The following is a 6,859-nucleotide window of genomic DNA, read 5'->3' as shown; positions in this document are numbered from 1 at the left end:
GACTCCAGCCCCACAGCGCCAGAGCGCCAGGGCCCCCGCTGCCCCCCCCCCCCCGCCCCCCGCACCCGGGCGGCCTGGCCGGCCTCCAGGGAGTCGCAGCGGCTCCTCCGCCTCAGATTCTTCCAGGAAGTGTGGAGTGTCAAGTCAGAACGGGCCTGGGGGCAGAGAGGAGGAGCGGGCCACGGCAGGTGGGTGGTCGAGCACAACGCCCGCGGCCCAGGGTCCTGGTTTTCTAGAACACTGTTCTCTATTTCACCATGAAGGCAGCCAGGCTGGGCTCAGCCCTGTGGGAATCCTGTCCGTGAAAATCCAAGTACCATGAGGAGCGGCCGAGGCGCAAGCAGTTGACCGCCTGCTTCCCACACGGGGGGTCCCAGGTTCTGTCCCCGGTGCATCCTAAAAAAAAAAAAAAAAACAAGCAACAAGCAGGGAAATGAAAAAACCAACTCAGAACCAATGTGGCTCAGCGGTTGAGCACCAGCTTCCCGCAAACGACGTCCTGGTTCAGTTCCCAGCCCCGGTACCTAAAATAAAAAACAAGTAACAAGGGCCACGTCACAGCGACCAGTCTAGGCACCTATTATACTAAATGCCGGCGCTCTCAGGAGTGTTGCTCTCTAGTTCTACCCATCCTTCAATACCCATCATCAGGCTGATATGTACAGATGTGTATAGATTTAACATACAGTTATTAAACCTCATTTAACCTTGACAGCAATTTGGAGTGGCCGCTCTCATAAGGCCCGTTTACAAGTGAAGACGCTGAGGCCCACAGAGATGAAATGGCCCAAGGGAATGAAGTCAGAAAGTGGAGGCGCTAAGATGTGAGACTAAGACCATTTGAGGCAGAAGCCCAGAGCCACTAAGCCGTACTCCAGAGAGTTCCATTCACACAAAAGAATGCTTCCTGGAGTTGTGCAACCCCCAGCTCGGCAAGCCTCCTCTGTCCCCACCTCCTGTGCGTCTAATCTAAGGCTGTAGACTTGGTCTAAAGCCCTCCTGGGCAGGCACTGTTAGGCCCGGGGGCACAGACCTGAGCCTGCCCTCTGGGCTGGCATGGCCTGTTGAGGGAGACAGGCAGGTAAACACGTGCGGTCAGCACCATGAGGTCAGCACTAGGTTGGGGGGGGTGTCAAGAAAACGAGGGACCACACTGAAGGGGAGACGGGATGGTCAGAGATGGCTCACCAAGGAGGGTACCCTTATGATGGGTATTGAAGGGAGAGTAGAAGTTTTCTAGGCAGAAAAGGAGAAGGGCATTCCACCCATAAGGGATGTCATGAGCAAATAATAATAGCTCCTATCGATGAAGTACTGTGTGTCAGGTACTATACTGATCATGCACTTGACTTACATTATCCCATTTAGTCCTCACAACAACTCTATGAGATAGGTACTAGTGTCAGTCTTACAGATAAAGAAACTGAGGCTCAGAGTCACACAGCTGGTAGGTGGTAAATGGGAAGACCAGGACTCTAATCCCGATCTGCTTTCTCAAAGCCTGGGCTCTCACCACCGCCGCATTACTGTCTTTGCACACAAGTCAGGAGTTGAGAGTTATCAGAAGGATTCCAATGTTTCCTTGATAATGTCTTTGATTTTTCCAGTTGTGTTCAGTTCTTTTTCCAAGCTTCTCGGGCCCAGATTAAGAGGAGTGTTTCAGGGCTGGGGACATCGCGGGCACATCTGGCAATGAGGGGGGTAAGGGAAGACGTGCCTGGAGCTCATTTATGTTCGGAAGCCTCCAGGGCCTTGTGAAATGGTCAGTGTTTTTTTGTTTAGTTCTGGGTTTTTTGGGGGGTTTTTTGGTGTGACTTATTTTTTTGCTTTGCCTTAAAGAAAATCCAGACAACCCGGAAAACATTTCCTCTCCAAAGGCTCTACCGTTTTAAGAAAAGAGGAGGCGAATCCATTTATCATTCCATCCAGGTTGACTTGGTGCCCTCCTGGCCCGAGGCCCCTGCTTGAGTGTGGAGTATTTTGTTCTGTTTTGAGGCCTGGGTCAGCAAAATACATGCCAGGATTGTTTGTCTGTGTTTCCTTGTTGCCTCAGGACTCCCAGACAAGACTTGCCAAAACTGTCTTTCCCACCAGCACTCTCAAAGAAGTACTCTTCGGGGTGAGGTATGAGACAGAATCAAGAAAGCCTCAAAGATGCACAAGGGCTTTTCCCAACATTCCATGTGCAAACAGGGTGGCGTGAGATGGCAGGCCGAGAGGCAGGACTCCTGGGGTCTCACTGGCCCTGTGGCTTGGACAAGTCACCTTGTCCACCTCTCTGTTGTGTGTGTGTGTGTTTTAAGATTATATTTTTTCATTTCTCTCCCCTTACTGCCCCCCTCAGTTGTCTGCTCTCTGTGTCCATTCACTGTGTGTTCTTTTGTGACCGCTTCTATCCTTATCACTGTCACTGGGAATCTGGGAATCTGTGTCTCTTTTTGTTGCATCATCTTGCGGCATCAGGTCTCCATGTGGGCGGCGCCATTCCTGGGTAGGCTGCACTTTCTCTCGCGCTGGGCAGCTCTCCTTACGGGGCGCACTCCTTGCGTGTGGGGCTACCCTACGTGGGGCACAACCCTGCGTGGCAGGGCACTCCTTGCGCGCATCAGCACTGCGCATGGGCCAGCTCCACACAGGTCAAGGAGGCCCGGGGTTTGAACCCTGGACCTCCCATGTGTTAGGCGGATGCCCTAACCACTGGGCCAAGTCCGCTTTCCCCGGCCGCCTCTCTGAACTTGTCTGCAGTGTGTGAAACAGCAGGGGTCGGTTACTCATTCAACAAACCTGAACAAAGGCCCTTAGTAGGGTGTGAGATGTGGTCTCTGCTTCAGGAGAGCTCCACGTCCAGGGTGGAGAACAATGGGTAAAGGGAATGAGGAGGAAGGAGGCGCAACTTCCTTTTCCTGGTTGGAGAGGCAAGTTGGGTCAGGAGGTGACATCTGGATTAGACTTTTTATTTTTTTTTGCCTGCCAAATGCTCGTTTATTGACATGTTTTCCTTTGCAGTTCGTAACTGGCTGGGCATTCCACAGCATCACTCAGGAGGGTGCAGCCATCCACATTGCAGCCCACAGACTGGGCATCCCCAGCCTCTCTTGAATGGTTCCGGAGAGTTCTCTGGCTAAAGATCAGGGCCGCATCTGTCGGGCAATGCTGACGATCTCATCAAAAGTGACATTTCCACTGTGCTTCATGTTTTTCTGCTTCTTCCTGTCTCTGGGTGGTTTCTTAAGAACTTTGATGATCAAGGCAGAGGCAGAAGGTTCCACCTCGCTCTGGGCCTGTCTGTGCTGGGTGGTCAGTTTCACGGTCATCCTTAGACCTTTCCAGTCACCAGTCGCCTTGGCAATGTCATCACCAACCTTTTTTGGAGACAGACCGAGGGGGCCAGTCTTGGGGCTCAGGGCAGACATGGCACCAACGTCCCCACCATGCACCTCAGGTACACCACTTGGATCTCGTTGGGGTTGAACTTGGGCAGCATGGCGGAGGAGTTGGATGAATCCAGATGTGGGACGACTGAAGCAAGTTGCACCCTGGCCTCCTTCAAGCCGCGAATGGACTGGACTTTAAAGGGCAAGTAGAGGTTTGCCAAAGCCAAAATTGGGGAATTGCATTCCAGCAGAGCAAAGCCTCAGCAAATTGAAAGAGCAAGGCAGACTCTCAAACAGAGGCCCTGAGAGACGAGTGGCTGAAATGGGTAAGGGGTGGGGCCAGAATGCCTGACTTCAAGTCCTGGCTCTCCCAAGTCCTGGCTGTGAGCAAGTCATTTCACCCCTCTGAGCCCAATTCTCTTATCTGAAAAATGGGGTTAATAGCTATATTCACCTTACAGGGTTCTGTGAGGATTAGATGCTTACTGCATGTAAAGACCTTAGAACAGTGCCCGACACCTGTTGCACACTCAGTGAGCGTTAATCATCATTATTACTATTATTCTATGGAGTTAGAGTCTAGGCTAGAGGCTAGCAGAGTCCAGGATAAAAGAATAGGCAAAAAATATATATGCTAGACCTAGATTATGAAGTGTTTTGTATATTATGTTTTTTTTAAGATTTGTTTATTTTTATTTCTCTCCCCTTCCCACCCCCGCCCCAGTTGTCTGTTCTCTGGGTCCATTTGCTGCGTGTTCTTCTTTTTTGTCCACTTCTGTTGTTGTCAGCCGCACAGGAATCTGTGTTTCTTTTTGTTGCATCACCTTGCTGCATCAGCTCTCCGTGTGTGCGACACCATTCTTGGGCAGGCTGCACTTTCCTTCGCGCTGGGCAGCTCTCCTTACGGAGCGCACTCCTTGCGCGTGGGGTTCCCTAACGCGGGGGACACCCCTGCATGGCACAGCAGTCCTCGCACACATCAGCACTGCGCGTGGGCCAGCTCCACACAGGTCAAGGAGGCCCGGGGTTTGAACCGCGGACCTCCCATGTGGTAGACGGATGCCCTATCCACTGGGCCAAGTCCACTTCCCCGTGTATACTACGTTCATCTTGCTGTTCAGTCACTGGATATTTACCATTTAACCTGGTGCTGGGGATATGGTGCTAAATAGGAGAGATTCCCCACCTCTATGAAATTGCCACAAAGTAAGGCTGACAGGCAGGCTGAGGGAGGGAAGTGGCAGAGGTTGAATGCAGTGGAACCAGTCCATGCAAGTCCGTCATCCACATGAGGCAATTACACAACAGAGAGGAGGACTTCTGGGAAGATGGTAGACTAGAAAGACAAGGGACTCTCTTCTCCTCCAGAAAAATAGCTGGAGGACAGGCTGAAGCAGCCTGGAAAAAGATCTTGTAGGGTTTAGGACACCAGGCAAAGGCTGGACACTGCCCAGAGGAGAGAGGGACAAAGGAGGGAAATCAGGATGGCAGAACTGTTGAACCAAGAATCAAAGAGCAGCAGGAACACACAGCCTCCTGCCACCAAATCCCTTCAAAAGAGAAAGAAAATGAGCATCTCCATAAACTGCATCCTAATCAGATACTTAGACATCAGCAAAAAATTATGAGCCACACTAAAAAAATGAAAGACGTGGCCCAAGGAAAGGAATATATCAAAGCCCCAGAAGAGACACAGGATTTGAGAGAACTCATTAATAGAGATGCACACAAGTTTCCAAAATCAAATTAATGAGTTGAAAGACAACATCACTAAAGAGATAAATGACATCAAGAAGATATTGAGGGAAGTGGATTTGGCTCAATGGATAGAGCATCCACCTACCACAGGGGAGGTCCAAGGTTCAAACCCCGGGCCTCCTGACCTGTGTGGTGGAGCTGACCCATGCGCAGTGCTGATGTGTGCAAAGAGTGCCGTGCCATGCAGGGGTTGGGGAGCCCCACGTGCAAGGAGTGCACCCCCTAAGGAGAGCTTCCCAGCACGAAAAAAGTGCAGCCCACCCAGGAGTGGTGCCACATACACGGAGAGCTGACACAGCAAGATGACGCAACAAAAAGAGACACAATTCCCGGTGCCACTGATAAGAATACAAGCAGACACAGAAGAACACACAGTGAATGGACAGAAAGAGCAGACAAATGGGGTGGGAGAAGGGGAGAGAAATAAATTAAAAAATAAATCTTAAAAAAAAAAAAAGAAGACATTGAGCAAACACAAAGAATTTGAAATCCTGAATAGAAATTAAGAGAGCTCATGGGAATGAAAGGCACAATGAGTGTTTTCAAAAACACAGTTGAGGCATACAACAGCAGACTTGAAATGATAGAAGAAAGGATAAGTGATACTGATGACAGAACAGCTGAAATTGAAGAGAGGAAAGAATGGAAAAACTTGAGCAGGGGCTCAGAGAGTTGAATGACAACACACAACAGAGAATGGGCCTCCCCTCTTGGAGTTGCATTCAAATGTGGACAGATAACCTCTCTTCCCATATTTCCCACTGGCACAGCCATACCTGAACCATTCACAAGACCTTCCCAAGGACCAAGGGGTGGCAAAATGGAAACAAATATTAAGAACAGGCGGCAGACTTGGCCAAGTGGTTAAGGTGTCTGTCTACCACATGGGAGGTCTGCAGTTCAAACCCCAGGCCTGTTTGACCCGTGTGGAGCTGGCCCATGCGCAGTGCTGATGCACGCAAGGAGTGTCGTGCCACGCAGGGGTGTCCCCCGCGTAGGGGAGCCCCACGCGCAAGGAGTGCGCCCCATAAGGAGAGCCGCCCAGCGCGAAAGAAAGTGCAGCCTGCCCAGGAATGGCGCCGCACACACGGAGAACTGACACAGCAAGATGACACAACAAAAAGAAACACAGATTCCTGTGCCACTGACAACAACAGAAGCGGTCAAAGAAGACGTAGCAAATAGACACAGAGAACAGACAACCAGGCGGGGGGTGGGGGGGAAGGGGAGAGAAATAAATAAATCTTTAAAAAAAAAAAAAAAAAGAACAACACGCACAAGAGCATTTTCATGCGATCATGACTACTCCTCTTCAGCTTGGGGCCCTCTATGATGGGTCGCTGAATGGCCCGTGCTGCCCAGGCATCAGAGGCCATTTTCCATTTCCAGCCTAGCCTGCACAGACTGCTTTCATTTGCCTCGCTCAGGCTTATCTTTCACATTCATTTTCTCTCAGGTGCTCAACTCTTCCTTCACAGTTGTCACATCCGGTGGAATCATCACTGCCTTAACGGAGACACTTGTCCTCCTGCTAGGACAAGACTTTACATGTTAGCCTCAGGATATCCAGTCCCTTAGGGTAAGAGATGATAACTCATTGTAGCAGAGGCTGCTGGTTGTCCCTCAATACCCACTTTTCCCTACTTGCTTCAGCAATAGAAACTCATGGATTTTAGCCAGGCACTTGGCTATCCGGAAGGAAGATGGTAATTCCCAGCCTCCTTTGC

At 50.6% G+C, this 6,859-nt stretch overlaps 1 pseudogene; it reads right to left on the bottom strand.

The window, feature by feature from the left end:
• Nucleotides 1–463: 463 nt before the first annotated feature.
• LOC101445024 (large ribosomal subunit protein uL11-like) lies at nucleotides 464–6,508 on the bottom strand (annotated as a pseudogene).
• Between the last annotated feature and the right edge of the window lie 351 nt (nucleotides 6,509–6,859).

The sequence above is a fragment of the Dasypus novemcinctus genome, chromosome 10 (genome assembly GCF_030445035.2).
Source record: "Dasypus novemcinctus isolate mDasNov1 chromosome 10, mDasNov1.1.hap2, whole genome shotgun sequence".
Taxonomy (NCBI): Eukaryota; Metazoa; Chordata; class Mammalia; order Cingulata; family Dasypodidae; genus Dasypus; species Dasypus novemcinctus.
The sequence above is the reverse complement of the archived record's forward strand: the minus strand, read 5'-3'. Positions and strand labels throughout refer to the sequence as shown.